Source organism: Heliangelus exortis, chromosome 17 (assembly GCF_036169615.1).
Source record: "Heliangelus exortis chromosome 17, bHelExo1.hap1, whole genome shotgun sequence".
NCBI lineage: Eukaryota > Metazoa > Chordata > Aves > Apodiformes > Trochilidae > Heliangelus > Heliangelus exortis.
In genome coordinates, this window is record NC_092438.1 from 10,607,155 (window position 1) to 10,624,016 (window position 16,862).

At 53.9% G+C, this 16,862-nt stretch overlaps 1 protein-coding gene across 2 annotated transcripts in view; it reads left to right on the plus strand.

Annotated features, from left to right (window-relative positions):
* Window positions 1–16,862, plus strand: part of RAI1 (retinoic acid induced 1) — a 71,087-nt gene that overhangs the window by 35,065 nt on the left and 19,160 nt on the right. For both annotated transcript variants that reach the window (XM_071761155.1, XM_071761154.1), the window contains one exon: window positions 589–669. The gene's annotated coding sequence lies outside the window, so the exon portion shown is untranslated. The remainder of the gene's footprint in view (window positions 1–588; window positions 670–16,862) is intronic.

Genomic DNA, 16,862 nt, shown 5'->3' on the forward strand with positions numbered 1-16,862 from the left:
AAAAAAAGAAAAAAAAATGTCTGCAGCTTTCTGTTGACCCTGCATGATGGCATTTTTGCGCTCTGTGTGCTGCCTCTGCTGATTGCTATTCCTGGCACAAACACACACACACACACACACACACACACACAGCCCCAGCACGGCTCAACACGGGCACGGCGAGCCCACTCAAAAAAAAAAAAAAAAAAAAAAATTCCTCCAAAAAAAAAAAACCTCAACCCAACCATCCCCAACCTAAGCCCGTGTCCCTCGACGTCCCTTGGCCACCCTGCTCTCTGCAGGAAGAGCCACCGGCAGCCGCTGCCGCTCACCCTCGCCTCCACCCCACTTCTTCTCACCTCGTCCCCAGCTCCACCGAGCACTTTCTGCCGGAGCCGCCCGCAGCCAGACCCTCCACCACTCCTACCGCTGGCATTACATTTTCAGGCTGGATGCTATAGGGCCGTTTCTAATTACCTTATATCCCCTAGTGGTCTATGAATAATGGTTAGTGAAGGAGCTCAGAAGGGCTGCTGAGAAGGGAAGAAAAAAAAAAAAAAAAAAAAAAAAGAGGAGAATTGTGCTATTTCTCACATTTTTTTTTCTAAGGATCTAATCTGGCTACTGTGCTCTGGAAGAGGAGGAGAGCGAGCCAGCAGGAGAGAGAGGAGAGAGCGAGGACCATCGCAGGTATTGTTGCAAGCTACATCTTTGTGCTTTTTTTTTTTCCTTTTTCCTTTTTTTTTTTTTTTCTGCCTTTTTTCTGTTTGTTTGTTTGTTAATTGAAGCCACAGCAGAATTGGAGGGGGGCCGGGGCTGGGGTGGGGGTGTGTGTGTAATGTGGAGATGGAGCTTTTCCTGGATTTATTTTTTCTCTTGTGCAACTCGTGTGCTGCTGCGATTGAATGGATGCACAGCGCCGGCATCGCAGAGTTTGGGGGGGTTGTGTGTGTGTGTGTGTGTGTGTGTGTGTGTCCTATTTGCAGCAGCGGCAGAGGAAGGGGGTGGTGTTGGTGGTGTTTTGCTTTTCTGGAAGTAATAAAGAAATTTGCAACCAGTCCAAAAATCCTCCTGACTTGCCGATTGATGGGTGTCTGAACAAAGATACAGCTGAGACTTGGAATATTTGTGTGTGTAAGGGATGGATTCCTTTTGCTTGTCCTGACTCCTTACTTTTTCAAAGTTAAAATAATAACGGGGCATGGGGCTGTGAAAGCCTTTGCAGAGAGAAATCTTCCCGGGGAGGCTTATTTAATTTAGGAGTTATCTGTGTGCATGGTTTTATACTTACAAAAGTTGCGGTGGTGCCGCGGTTGGGTGCCTGGCTATCCTTGCCGTTGTCTTCACGTGAGAACGCTGATTTGATGGATTTTCTTTCTTTTATTTGGTGGCTGGTGGGGCAGGAGAAAAAAAAAAAAAAAAGAAAAAGATGATAAAAAAAAAAATGGATCTAGCAGATAACCCAAGGAATCGCGGGGTTTGCACATCTGGCTGCGCCTTTGGAAAGCCCCTCGGTGGGACTTTCACCTCCCTCTCCCTTTCTCCCACGGCAAATTTTTGCTCCAAAATCCTCCGTTGACATTAATAAACAAACAAACCAAGGGAATAACCGAGGAGCCTGGTGAGGGGGCTCGGAGCCTGCTGCTGGGGATGGGGGGGGCAGGGGCGGGAAGGGGGGGGCCCATGGGCTTTTGTTTTAAATAACGAAACGGCGATGATTGAAAACATATGAATAGGATGCAATGCAGAGCGGGTGTGTTACGGGGGGGGAAGAGCTGGAAAACTGCTTATACGACAGAAGCAGAGCTTGAATGACTGTGGTGAGATGAAAGGCAAGGGGTCTGTCCCTTGCCTGGTTGTGAGGCTGTCTTGGGGGAGGCTGGGAGACAATCCCCAAAGGCAGAGGAATGATCTAGGGGTGAAGGGGGGAAAAAAGGATACCAAACACAACAAAACAAACCTGGAGTGAAGTAGGTGATTATACCCCATCCAACTTTGCCGGCGTTAATGGAGCTAATTGTGTTAGAAAATAATAAAATTGGAGGAAAACACCCCGGTGCATGGAGGGGGGGGAGATGTATGGGGAGCAGAAGCAGGTCCCAAAACCCCATCAGTCCTCCCCCCCCCCCAGAAAGCGCCACTGAGGTGGGGGATATTGGGGCATTATCCAAATGTGGCTGGATTGTGTTTATTTGGGTAGAAATAAAGATGGAGCAACTGCCCCAGGGAGGGCTGTAATCCCCCCGGGAATGGCTCCGAACCACCCCCTCTGTGCTACCCTTTGCTGCCTGCCCTTCACTGCCTGCCCTGCCTGGCCTTGCTTTTGTGTTTGTTTGCTTCCAAAGAGGGGGGGGAGAGAAGGGAGCCAGGGGGAAGGGGGGGGCACGAAGGCGGGGAGAAGCCGTGAGGGCGGAGAGCCGATTTAAATTGGACTTAATGGATTCCCAGGGCAGCTCTTTTAGATGAAAGTCAAAATAAGAGCCAAAGTGAATCTCAGCAGACCTGTCTGTTGCATTAGAGATGCAGCCTTCCTCTCCCTCCCTCCCTTTTTTCTTTAAAAGGGGTGGTGGGGGGAGAAAGTGTTACCCGCACAGAAGACGGCGTGGAGTTTCTCGTTCCTATAATGAGAGCTCTAATTGAAGAACTTGCAGCCTCTTGGGAGAGTCTTTACTGATCGCTGCTTTTGTTATTCATGCCCTGCTCTGTTTTCTTGGCTTTTTTTTGGGGGGTGCTGGTGCAAGTCTGGCTGTGCTGGGGGTGGGGGGGGGAGATGCTGTGTCCCCCTCCTAGGCTGGCTCGGTGGGTTGCTGGCAGGTAAGACCCCCTGGTCACCTCCCTGGGGAGGGTTGTGCCACACTGGAGGAGATGTGTGACTAAATCCTTCCCTGGGAGCTGTTGGGGTGAAATCCTGCAGGGGGGTCTTGTCCTCGCTGGACACCCCAGGGCTGTGAGGTGGTAAAGCAGGGCTGGTGCCTTCTGCCTGGGCTTGCTGTAGTAGCAGGGAACCCCACATGGACTGTCGTGGGGTGCCGTGGGGTGCCACAAGCTCACTTGGTGCAGAGGGGACAATGCTGTCACACCTCTCCTGGCCCACAAGGGTCCAGGGTGGCTCTCTGCAGCCAGAATGTCACCTGGAGGGGAGAGGTGTCATGTCAAAGCCACATGGATCCTCTGCCCACCCAGGGTGCCGATTGGCACACAGCCACCAAGACTGCAGGACCTTTTCTGTTGCTCAGGAATTAGGGAAAGGAATAGGCAGGAGCACCAGCACATAGGGCTCCCCTCCATGGGTGTCTCATCACCCTACTTCCCCTCTGAGATCCCCTTAGATGGTCAGTGTCTCTGTGACCACAGGGAGGTGGTGCCTGTCCCCACGTGGTCCCACAGCGATGCTGCATGTGGCACCAGGCTGGTTTGGCACATCCAAAAAGCTCCTGGGGGGCAGGTCCCTCTCTCAGTCGTGGACACCTTTTGCAGCTACACTTATGGATGGAAACGGGAGCCAAGAGCCCTTGGGATGGATGCTCTCAGTAACATTTTGTGTCTGTGGGGCTGAGTCTGGAAGAGGATGTGTGAGCAGGACGGGGTTGCTCCAGCACAACTTACAATGGAGGCAGAGCAGTTAAACCTGGACATCTGATCTCCTTGAGAATTGTGTATTGACCCTGACAGGGATGCATCAGAAGCGACAGACTCTCCATCATCGATCACTCTCCTCCCATCACCAGGTGTCGACACCGACGGTTGTGAAAATGGCTTTAATTTCAGGCCCCTGGCTCCAGCACGTAACACTTAGCCGTGGTCCCAAGGTGCCACCAGGCTTTGCAAACACCTCCACGGGCAGGTTGCCATTGTGGTTTGTGGCAGGGATGGCATTTGCCAGGGGTGGCCAGTTGAGCTGGGGATGGGGCTTGTGGAGAACCCCGGAGCCTGGGCCATCAGGCAGGGTGATCTCCTGAGGTGGCAGTGCAGCTTTTGGTGGAAGACCCCAGGAGGTAGCTGGCACTCCTCCTTTGTTGATCTTTGCTAGGAAATCCCTCTGGTTTGGACCCATCGTGCCGTAGGTGACAAGAAGCAGAGAACGGACCTGGGCTGGGGAATCCTGGTCCTTCTGCAGCCTTTGCTGGGTAACCTCGTTGTTGGGGGTTAAAATTGGGTTTGCTTGCAGATAGACATTCCCTGATTCTTCATTAACATTTGTCTGGCCAGGATGCCTCTTGCCCTTCCTGCCTCTGAAATGGCCACAGCCAAGTCTGATGGACATGTGCCATCATGTGTGCGTGTCCCCCCGTGGAGACCTGCTGGGGAGGTCGCTTTGATTTTTGGGCTGACACTCCTCCTCTCCTCCTTCCCAGCATCTGGAGCTTTCTGAGACACACTCAGCCAAGCTGAGGCTGAAAAAGCTGCTTGTGGTTCAAGAGCATCTCCTCGACAGAGGAGAGAGGAAGGCTTTTCATTACTCCCTTTCTTTTGCAGCTAGCAGAGCTTCCCCTCACTGGTGTGGGGGCTCTTCCCGCTCCCCCCTGCAATGGAACATTAAAAGCCGGGGGCAGCAGATATCTTGACACCCTGTCAATCCCAGCCTTTTCCAGCAGCAGTCTCTGAAGGCTGGCACTTTGCTGCACAGAAGAAAACAAGTGAGAAGAGAGGGGGGGAAGGCAAGAGCAAGCCTTTGCAGCCAGCAATCGATAATTGTAGTGTCAGTCACTGCCTAGGAAGTTCCCGCATCCCCACCGGGGCTGGTGGAGAGGGGGGGGAAGGGGAGGGCTGGGCTCTGCCCCACACAACATTGGGCATGGGGCAGGGAGCAATGGCCGAGGGTGAGAGCTCAGCCCTGAGCAGGAGCCTCCCGCTGCATTACTCACCACTTGATGTAGCTTGAACCTTTCAACTCATTCCCCTTGGGGATGGAGCAGGCTGGGCAGAAGGTGTCAAGAGGAAGATGCTCTGCTTTCTTATATTGAGGCTCTTTTTTCCTCCACTTTTTTTTTCCTCCCCCATTTTGGGCTCTAATTTTCTCCTCAAAATAAGAAAGAAACTCCCCCCCCCCCCAAAAAACAAAATCCCAACCCAGCTCCCCCTCACGTGTGTCTTAGCAAAAGCTGAGGGAAAAGATCAAGGAATTCTTCCTTTTGTGCAGCTTTCAAGACCAAAGATGTGCCGGTGAAAAGGGGAGGCTCAGAGTACCAGGCACACACAAGTGTTAAAGGAGAGGCTTCCCTTTTGTCTCCAAGGCGATCAGCCAGCAAAGGGATCCACAAATTAATTAAAAACTGCACTGTCTTGATTGAGTTATTCCTGCTTGCATCCCACCTGCCTATCAAAAGACTGGGAATGGCAGAAGGAAATTCCTGTTTCTTTCCCAAGCAGCTCAGAGCTGTACTATGGACCGTCTCACTCGCCTTTTATCCCAGGCAGCAAAGGAAATAAAAAAAGGAAAGGGCTGGCACTGTATCCAAAGAGATCTCTCCCGGAGGATGCGTCCCTCTCCCGTGCTAACAAATGCTGCGGTATTTGGCCGATTTGGAAGAAAAATGAACAGATTTACATGTCATGTCTGGGCCAAATTGTGGTTGTAACTCCATGAAGTTGATGGAGATCCATCGGAGATTAATTTGGCCCAAGGTCTGTGCTTTCTCTACGGGGAATAGGCTGGATCTCTGCCTCGGTTGAAACAAGAGTTATTCAAATGGGTTTGTTGTGGCTGCGCTATGCCCAAGTGGTAGAGCTGAGCAAAAATCCCAACTGGTTGTATCCCTGGTGCCAAAGCACCATAAATACGCGTTGAACTGTCAAGTTGTGTGTGATCTCTACCACGTTTACCACCAGGAATGTGTTAGGGGAGTAGATTTATATATGTAGGGGCTGTGCATAAGTCTCTCTGTGCTTTTGCTAAGGAGGTTTGAACTCCATCCTAGCTTCCTGACGTGGAGAATCCTTCCTCCCTTTCTGCTTATGGGATTTCCACCTCTGCCAGGACCAGGCTCAGCCTGAGCCCAAGCAAGCCCTGGTCCTGATTGCTGGCTCATACCCATGCAGGGCTCAGGCTCCGTTCTGGTTTGAGGGAGCATCCTCAGGCAGTGCTTCCCAGCTGGAGTCAGGGGGTTGGTTTGCTGCTTTGCAGTCAGACCTTGCTTCCTCTGCTTTATTGTCATCTCCGTTCTTAGTCACCGCTCGATGCCTCACCAGGGGACACTGCTCCTGCTGCATTTATGGCAGCCACTAAAATTGGCTGTCGGTGCTTGTGCTCCAGCGGGGAGGGACACTGAGCATCAGGAAGGCTCTGCCCAGCTCTGTTTATAGTCCTCAACATCATATGGGGTGTGCAGGGGGGCTGCAGGGCAGGTTGGTCACCGGATGGGTCTCCCGTGCTGGGGAAGGACCTCCAGCTCTGCTGGGACCCATCCGGCTCGTGCCAGGAGGGGATACAGGCACAGTGCTGGAAAGGAGCAGCACCAGCCACTTTCAGAGGTGGAGGTGGCTGGCATGTAAATAAAATGAGATGCTCAATATAGTAGGATAGAATAATTAAAAACGTTCACGGATGGTGGCTCACAAAGGTGTGGACGTTCCCTGCTCCAGCGAGGCACAGCTTTCCCCTCCCAAACGCCACATCCTTCATCTTGGCTGTGGCTGGGCAAACCCCCACACTACCTCGTCCTGTCACCACGTGTCCTTCACCACGCCGTATGATCTATGGAACAGGGCTGGCCTCTTCACCAGGACGGCGACTGGATCCTCCAGAGGAGCCTCTAGTCCTATCATAGCATGTCCTTCACCGTGACTGCTGCTGCGTGAGGGGCACGGTGGCGCGGGGGTTTAATACCTTGTAATTCACTGTGACTGCTGTGGCAGGACCTGCACCGTGCTGTGCTGCCGCAGCCCTTCACACCCTTCAGCTTTTGCATCTGCTTCCTGGCTTTTGAGCCAGGGCTGGGTGGGAAGGGACAGGTAGTATGGGGACCTTGAAGGTGCTCCAGGCTTGGACCCTGTTCCCAGTGAGCGTGGGGATGGTGCTGAGCATTCCTGGGGCATGGTCCCATTCTGCCTTCTAGGTGGTTTGCAGGGGGAGGTCTCCTTGGGGAGAGGGTGCTGGGGGCCAGACCTTGCCCAGGCAGGGGAGAAATCCCTACCTGGCTGTGTTGGGGTGAGAAATGGCCCAGAGATGCCAGGAAAACATCTTTCCTCCAAGTGGTTCTCAGGCAGCACAATAAATGTCAGGAGCCCAGCACACACAAAGGAGAAGGGGACATTTGGCTACTGAGCATGTTTGTTCCAGGAGCTGATTTACACTGAAAACTTAAAGGACTCTTCGATGTTTCCCTCTCTGCTGGTTAACCCTGTTCCTTTCCCAGTTAAGTAGAAATGCATCTGCCATCAACAAAGCCCTTCTGGAGGCTTCGCTGTGAACATTTGCTGTGCCCTTCTCCCCACTGAGGTGCCACGCCAGACATCACTCCCTCTGCCACCACTCCAGGTTGGCTCCACCATGGGCAGAAAGTGGTTGTACCTGTGAGCTTTGGCTTCTGTGACAAAGCAAGGGTCCCACAAGGAGTGAGGATTTGCTGGCCAGGTGCTGGCGATCCCTGGTGCTCTCCACAAAGGAGCCAGGAGCTGCGATTTTGCATGGCACAGGGTGCGGGTGACAGCAGCTCAGCCAGGAGTCAGATTCAGGGTTGGTGCTTGATGTTGCTGAGCTTTTTGGCAGGATGCAAAACCATGCTGGGAGGCTGGAGCCTGCAAGAAGAGCACGGTGAACATCCTCAAAGGGCTCCTGGGTTGGGAGAAGGAAACATTTGCCAGCAAGACGGACGAGGGGGTAGATTTTCTGACCTTGTGCTTCCCTGCAGCGAGCATTGGTTGTGGTGTTGGTGGAGCAGCCATTAGCTGGGAGCTCACAGTCCAGTTTTCTGAAAGACAGGAATTTGGTGTCTCCCATTTCACTCCTGTGTAAATTGGGAGCACCGCCACCATGCCTGCTGGGACTGGGAAAAGAGAAATTTGGCCCAGTGGCTTTTCTTCCTCCCACTTCTCCCAGCTACATATCTGCAAACAGCTGTAGGAAGAGCAGGGATCATTAGCTGGAAGGATCAGATGAGATAGTTTCTTAAAAGGATTGTCTGGTTTCTCTATTGATCAGCCTGATTTAAAAGAGGGAGTTGGGTCAGAGGGCATAAATTATCATTGAAGGAGGGGTGAAGGCCTCACAGGCTGTGCTGCACTTAGCTGCAGTGCTGAGGAATGTGTCTCTCGGCAGGGACGTGCAGAGCTGAGCCATGGCTGCTGGCCAAGCTGGGTCTCCTCTACACTGAACTGGGAACTGAGTCAAGGGAAGTGCATTGCAACTTGGTTAAAGAGCCTCTCACCACCAAACTGGTTTCTGCAGCCCCCGCTGGTATCACAGCGAGGGGTGTTTGGGATTGTAAGGAGAAGGGGTGCAAGGCATGGCCCTATTTGGAGTTTGGGGTGCTGTGGTGGTTTCGAGGAGCAGTGGGGTCCTGCTGACTGTGAGCTCCCTCCCTCCCCGGGGAGAGGATGCTCTGACTTCACAGAAACCTGTGACCTCTCCCTGGCTTTTCTTGGGCTCCCTGTGTGGTCTCCAGTGAGATGCTGAACCATGGGTGGTTTATGCCTCCCTGGCTATAAAGTGAAGCTAATCTGCAACCTGAGGTTGCTGCTTTCCCTGTTCTTGTGATCACTGCCCCGGGGCTCCTGCATCTCCTGCCACCAGTGTCACGGGACTTGCAGCCTTGGCTTACGGGAAGAGGAATGGGAAAACATCCAAAGAAAACAAAATTCCATCCCAGATGATTGCAGAGGTTCTGGTTTGGGGGACACGCTGTGTCACCGGCTTGATCTGCAGCAGTGTGGGTCCCTGCAGGACCCATAGAGCTCCCTGGGCAGCCAGGGCTGTAGGAGCATAATTCCTGTTCACTCAAGGTGCAGCTCTCTGTGGGAACTGCAGCCCTGCAAGGTACATAAAGCCCAAGGCCAGCTCTGTGCATCATGCTCCACCTTTCCTCATCCTGATCTTCATCATCCTCATCATGGCTCTCAAGGAGAAGCTGCAGGAGCAGTTGTAGGACACTGCACCGTTTTCCAAAGGGGCTTTATGCCCTTTCCAGTCCCAGTGGGGTTTGTTCCTCTTTTACTTCTGGCCATGCTCAAATTTTAAAAAAACTATTTTAAAAAATAGATTTTTGGAACATCATCAGGTTGAGGACAAGCAGAGCTGCTCTTGGGGGCTGTGGGCAGGCCCGAGGTGCCCCAGAGCAGCGCCAGTGGGGGAGGCTGATACAGCCACACCACTGGTGTCCCCAAGCTGGGAACATGTCCCAAAGGTGGGTCCATCTGCCCTCTCAGGGGCTGCCCCACACAACAGTGGTGCCGTGGTGCTGCCTGTCCTTGTTCCTGCCTCCCGTACTCCCCATGCTTGGAGGCCATCGGGAACGAGCGTCAGGCTGGTGGCAGCCTGGCTCTCACCATGCAAACAATTCTTCCAGACCTTGGCCTCCTGGCTGTGGTGGTGACCACTGGTGAGCAGTGCCTGGGCCAGCTTTATCCTGGAAGTGTCACCAAACGCCAGCCCGCCGGTGAGCGCCAGGACGCGGCGGGAGGCGGTGACTGGGCCTGCTGGCACTGGCTACCATTTTAGAGGAAATGCGGAGCACCGGGTGATTCTCTTTCTTAATTGAAATTTCAGCCTCAGTGGTTTGAGGGAGCGGGCGGGAGAAGGAGCACAAGGCAAGCGTGACAGGAGGACAACGCTCGGGGCGTGGGCTGAGGGGGAGCATGAGGCCACCAGGGTGGCAAAGCATCTCATGGCACCACCAGGAAGGGATTCCCACAGCCTGCTCATGGCTGCAAAAATAAAAACAACCCTTAAAAAGCGCAGAGATTATAATTTTTTATTTTTTTTTTAGGGAGGGGGAGGGTGCTTTATTGTTTCATTATTCCTCTATTTCTGTTTTGCTTCGGATGGAGGGCCAATTAAATGAAATTACGCGCTGCAGTCTGGCACCCCGCGCCGGCTCGGAGCAATCAGGTGTAACGCAGCATGGCTGATGAGAGCCAATCAAGATGTATAAATGAGGTGTTGACATTCAAACAGCAGGTACCCGCCACCGCCCGGCCGCAGCCGCGCTCGCAGGCTGCCGAGCCCACGCCGCCTTTCCAGAGACGGGGCCCTGACAAGAGCTGGAAGGCCAGAGCCCAACGGGGCAACCGGGATCCACTTTGGCTGCAAAGCAAAGGATCCCAGGGTGGTTTGGATTGGGAGGGACCTTAAATCTCACTTAGTGCAACTCCCCTGCTGTGGGCAGGGACACCAGGGTGCTCCAAGCCCCATCCAACCTGGCCTGAGACACTGCCAGGGATGGGGCAGCCACAGCTTCTCTGGACAACCTGGGACAGGGGCTCAGCACCCTCACAGGGAAGAATTTCTCCCTCTGATCGCATCTCAATCTCCTCTCTTTCAACTTGAAATCCCCTTGCCCCATCCCTCCCTGCCCTTGTCCAAAGTCCCTCCCCAGCTTTCCTGGAGCCCCTTCAGGCACTGGAAGGTGCTCTAAGTTATCCCTGGAGTCTTCTCCAGGCCGAACAACCCCAACTTTCTCAGCCTGGGTCCAGAGGAGAGATGCTTCAGCCTCTGGTCATGTCTGTAGCCTCCTCTGGACTTGCTCCAACAGCTCTGTGTCCTTCTTGAGTACCCCAGAACTGGACTCAGCCTGCACAGGGGTCCCACCAGAGTGAAGCAGAGGGGGACAATCCTCTCCCTTATCCTGCTGGTCACACTGCTGGAGATGCAGCCCAGGATGTGGGTTTCTGGGATGCCAGCACACATTGATGCCTCATGTTGAGCTTTTCGTATTAAGCATGACAGCAGGGACACACTGACCAGCCTGGGCTATTTTTGGTTGGGTGGGCATCCCCACTTGAGATCCTTGGCTGGCAGCTGCCACCTCTGGTGCCAACACATCAGTGCATCCCATGGTTGAGAAGATGCATCCCTTAGCATTGTGCCGGGGTGGGCAGCGAAGAAAAATGCTTTTGCTTTGGGGAAACTGAGCTGGTGGCACACAGACAGGCTTCCTGGCCTTGGTGTTTGCTATAGCTGCTGGTCCTCTCGCGGGGAGGTGGGAGCTGGCGGCGTGGCAGGATCTTGGAGGCCATCCGGGGAGGAGAAAGCAGCTCCGTGGCGAGCAACCTCATCAGCGTTTCCTGTCTCACGATGGAGAAATCGCATGTGGTGAGCGGCTCTAAAAATAGGCTCAGCAAACTTTTAACCACATTTGCAGATGTTAAAGGTAAAGCCAGAAAGAAAACCACCCCCGGCGTTAACCCTCCGAGAGCTGCCAGCCCCGGGATGACTACGGAGGAGCCGGATCGGAGGGCAAAAACCCCTGGATGGGCTGAGGCACTGTCTCATGAAGGCTCCGTGTCCCCACGGAGTGAGCCGGGGAGGACATTAGGAGCAGGAGCACGTAGCAGCAGGCTCTGTCTAACAGCGCTGCCGCCTGACCCTGATTTGTAGCGGGGCTGAGCGGGGAGGTTTGCTGCGGCGGCACAGCTCTGCCTGCGGTAGCAGCCGGCCCGGCGGCACACGCACGGTGCTGCCGGTGGCACCGGAGGCCGTGGCCATCGGGTGGAGTGGGAAGGAGAAGCTGTCGTATCTGGGTCCCTCCGGAGAGGGAAAGAACAGGTGGGGATGCACGGTCCCGGGGTTTCTTCTCCCTGTAGCAGTGGTGTTGGTGTCTGGCAGGGTGGTGGTGAGTTGGCCGGGTGTCACCTGTCCCCACCCATGCTAGCCCAGTGTCTGGCAGTTTTGTCTGGCGTGTTATGGCCATGCTGCTGTCCCCTTGTGACCTGCCCCTGTGTCATATCACTAGGGAGTGACTAGGGAGTCATTTGGGGACAGTGGCCAGGGCTTCCAGGTCCTCTCCCAGCCAAGGTGTCAGCTCTCCGGTGGCACCCAGGGGACATTGTTTCACCTACCCAGTCTCCCTTGGGAGAAGGGTGACAAACTGTCTGAGGGTGCCAGCCTAATGGTCATGGCAAAGTCCCTGTTCACCTCCCCAGGGCCATGGTAATCTCTGCGTGGGGACAGATGTGTCCCACTGCCATTTATCCCCAGGGACTTGCAGAGGCAAAACTGAAATACAGAACCTGGGGGGTCAAACTGGGTTCCGCCATCATGGTCCTAATCTGTGGAGTGCTGGTGAGAGATGTTCTGTCCCCAAAAAGTGGAAGACGTTGCACTGCCCATCAGCATTGATCCTTGGTGCCACAGTCCCTGTACCTGTGCCACCATCCCGAGTGGAAGAGAGCAAGGAACTTTAAACTTCACAAACCTGGGAGGGTGACTCCCTCCCAGGTGGTTATGGTTTGGATTGTCACCAGCCTTTACCTGCAACCCTGGAGGGAAAAAACTATCCTTCTGAGTTTTATTTAGTTAAGAAACACCCCAAACTAACCCTCAAACAGGCACAAGGTGTTTGGTGCCTCACAGCGGGATGGCTGGGGTGGCAGGGAGCAGTGCTGGTCCCCATGGGTCCCCATGGGCCAGAGCCGGCTGTGTCAGGATTGGTGTTTTGGCAAAAGGCATCACCTTGCTGGTAGGAATAATAACCAGGAGAGAGATAGAGAGGGCCAGGGAAGGCAGACAAGCAAATCCGTTTTATCAGACGCCGCATATTTTATGAAAGCACATTTCAGCTCTTCAGCCTTGGAAAGCTTTTCATACCCTTTAATTTTCTAATAAAAAGGAATTACGTTTGCTGAAAAGCCAGTAACAAGATTCACTGTCATTGTCTTTTGTACAGACCATAATTCCTGGCTTGTGTTCCTGCCTGCAGCCTTGTTGTGAGGTCCAAGGTGTGGTTCTGGTGTGGTGGCAGCGGGGCACGGGGGGCCACAAGCTTTGCTGGTGGGAGCTCATGGCAGCAACCTGATTGTGCCGGGGGTGAAGGTGAGCAATTGCCATCACGGTGATGCCACACACTGACTGCAGACATCCTTCCCTGGCTGTGGTTGATGCAGGGTGGCCATCCTGGTCCTTCATGGGGAAAGCTGTCCCCAGAATCCCAGGGACCTGATGGCTGCTCATGGTGTGGCAAGGAAGGATGAGCAGTGGCACAGTCTTGTTTCCCAATGGTGTCACCTTGGCAAGGGACATGTGTCACTGCTAGTGTGGCAAGTGGGACATCTCTTGAACCAAACACCAGGGAGCTGAACTGCCCCATTTTTGGCCTTGTAACAGTGAGCTCAAGAGTGGTGTGAGGTCCTGACCAGGCTGGTGGCAGGGGGACAGCTTTCCTGGTCTCTGATATGCCCAACCAGCTGCCCCGGGGCAGCTCCACCACCCACATGTGTCAGGGTGCCGGGCAGCAGCGGTGCAGCACGGCTGGGGCTGGCACCACGAGCCACCATCTCCTCCCAGCTGCCCCCACGCCCCTGGCACATCCCAGCTGGTGGTATAGGAATCCCTTGGGAATCCTGCTTGCTCCCTCATGCTTCCCAGGGTACCTTTCTCTCCGAGCACTGGAGCCGTGGCTCTGCCTTTGCTGCATACGATCCCGTCCGGCTGCCACGTGGCGCCGGAGCCGCGATGCCGCAACCGCCGGCGCTGCCTCTCCCTCCGAGTTGCTCATTTGAAGTTTCAGCTTGCCGGTTGTTTTGGCGCAGGGGGGACACAAAACCAGCACGCAAACACCAATAAATATCTTCCACAACCTCTCCCATTGCCCCAGTCCTCATTTTCATTCTCACTTCCCAGCTGGTTTTGGGGGGGAAAAGGGGTTTTCAAAGCTTTCTGTAAACGTGTGTAACAATAGGAAGCGTTGCCTTTTAGCCTGCGGCCGGCACAGTTTTAAATGAGGTCCCAGGTAGTCATGGTTACCTCTCCTCTTCAGTAAGAGATGACTTTTATTTCCTGCCTTTTGTATTTGCACATCTCAGATGTACATTCTCCTAAACCATAATTGGTATTCACGGATAGACAGGGACACAGGAGCGAGCTGCCATGAGAGGGGAAGAGCCAGATGGACGCAGGGGGTGTCAAGGTCTCCAAGCCCCCAAACATCAGGAAATCTTAATTTCAAGTCATTTTTCCTCCCATGGCAAGGGCGGGGAGAGGCAGACCTGCCTCTCTGCAGCCTCAGGGCTTGTCCTGATCCCACCTCCCTTGCAGCATCCCAGTTAGCCTGGCTGCTGCCCTGGGATTCAGGATTCATCCTGCCTAGGAGCAAGCTTCTCTTTGTGGAAGGGCTTCCTGGTGTCCCACATTCCCTCCCAAGCATCCCTTAGTCCTGCTGAGCCAGCATCCAGCTCAGGACCCAGCCCCTAGCAGGATCCTGGCTTGATGAACACTGGTGGAGGGGTCTAACCCCCCACCCTTTAATTTTTGGAGGTGAGGAGGGAAAGCACGGCCCAGGGAGTGGGCGCAGGAGGGAGAAGCTCTCAGTGATGATGGATGAAAGATCATAGCCTCATTCCACAGGATCATTGCTCTGAGTGTGGGCAAAGCTGCACGTCCCAGGGGGACCATCACCAGGATGCGTGTGAGCCTGTGTTTCAGGGCAGAGGGGATGAAAAGCCACATATTTTATGCCTTTTTTTTTTTTTTTCCTCTCTCTCTCCCTCTCTCTCTCTCTCCAAAGCACCAGGAAAACAAAAACCCAAGCTGTCTAATCAGAGACAAGCAGATTCCACCCACTTCCTTGGAAAACTTGCATTTGCTAGGAAATCATCTCGCTGCATTTACAGCAAGCAGAGTGCCCCAGCGGTAGCTCGTGCCTTTCTGGCAGGATGATAACCAGTGCTGAACAATTATTGCGCTGGAGCGGGAGCAGCAGACATATTGGCTTTTCTCAGCCAGCAGGAAAGAATTTGCAAAACTAAGCAGGCAACTGGAGCAGCTCGGATTTGCAGTGCTGGATGCACAGTGCTGAGGATTCGCAGCTCACCAGATTTGCTGGTGGCAGCATATCAGGGCCCTGCACACCGCATGCACCTGGGCTCCTATTTACATTTTTTTTTTTCCAATTTTTTTTTTTTTTTCAAGGGAAGTGCCTGGTTTAGCTGCCTGGAAAATGCCTCTGGTTTTTGAACACTCAGCCCCCCACGTCCGCACTAGGGCTGGTGGGGAGAAGGTGTTTTTTCTCCCTCTTTAATGAGAAAAATGTGTTCTTGTCCAGGAGGTTATCTTTAAAAAACAAAGCACTGGGAAGAAAGGTGGCTCACTCTGTGATACTTACCTTTTGCAGAGCCATGATTGATGTGCAGTAACTGGGAGCCTGCCCTGTGCCATTGCTGGGAGGAGTAGGATGAGTCCCAGGGCTCCTGTGGGAAACCCACAGCCCCAAATCCCTGCTCAGGGCAAAGCTCCTTTGCTCAGTTTTAACTCCAGGCAAGGCAGTGTGGGGTTGCCAGAGCAACTGCCATCCTACATTCCCTGGGCAAAACTCACCCTGATTGTGGGTCATGCATCTGCCTTGCTGGATTTGGAGCTTGGATCTGGCCCTGATCCCCCTGTGCCCACTCACAGCATCCTCATCCCAGCTGCTGCATTTCCCAGCAGGATGCTCCTATGCAGAAGAGCAGCATGGCAGGGTTCCCACATGGATTCCCACCTTTTTCCCACCACGGGTGCCACCTGACAAGGACCCAGCCCCACTCTGGATGCAAACTGCACATGGGTTGCACCAGCAGCTGATGGAGACTCCAGTATATTAGCAGCATTAATTAAGTTACAAAAATTATGCATGTTATCAGTTATGAGACGACCTTTCGTAAACTCAGTTATTAAAGCAATAAAGCATGACCCGCTGGTCCTCACCAGTTTAATGGCTGGCTAAGAGTGTGGTTTTTCACATAATACTTTTAGCAGGTCATTAGCTGAGCAATAAGATAATGCACAGAGCCGACGTGATGCGCACGAGTGGCAGCAGAGGCAGACACGTCACCCACTGGGGGGGACATGGGGCTGGGGGTCACCCACCCTCCTGCACTGCTTACAAGGGGGTGCATGGGCTCCAGTGGTGGCTGGAGGTGGTGACAGTGGTGGGGTGTCCTCCTTGCCACCATCACCAGCTCCAGCCTGGCTGTGATGTGTCAGATTCCCAGTGTCTCAGAGCAAACCCATCCCTGGGGTGCTTTGGGACAGCTTTGGGGCTGGCATCAGTCCCTCTGTTTCCCTGTGTCACTGTCCAAGTCCCTACCACAGAAGGGAGATGGGACATTGTGAGAAGGCCACTTTCAGGATTCCCAGCTGCAGCCCTGATACTGCTGTAGGATGGCAGACCCTGACCTTCTGTGGGGCTGGGGGAAGGATGGGGGGTCCTGGTTTCCCTCTGCCTGTCTGCTCTTGGCTTGTGTATGGTGCTGGTCTTGGTGTATGGACAGTGCTAGTCTTGGTGTATGGATAGTGCTGGACTTGGTGTATGGATGGTTCTGGTCTCAGTGTATGGATGCTGTTGTTCTCTCTGGGCTGAGATCCTGATTTGGGGGTGTCCAGGTTGGTCCCTGTGTCCCCACTGTGCTCCCTGCTGCACCTGTCCCCTGTGGGGACATGCCACATATCCAAGGCCACCCAGAAGGAAGACACCAATCCCTGGGTGCTGGGTCTTGCTCCCTCCACACAGCGTTGCCATCACAGCACACATCCCTGCTGGGTGCTGATGCCTTTTCTACCCTCAGCCACACCATGGTACCCACTGTGAGCTGCACTGCACAGTCAGCACCCCCAGCACCCCCTAAGCCCCTGTCCCTGCCAGCAATTTCCAAGCACTGACCCTCTCCATAAACAAAGGAGAGGGAGAGGGAGGGTGGCTGGCATGTTAATATACTCTCCCCCCCTCTTTTCCTCCCTTCATCCCTCTGGGAAA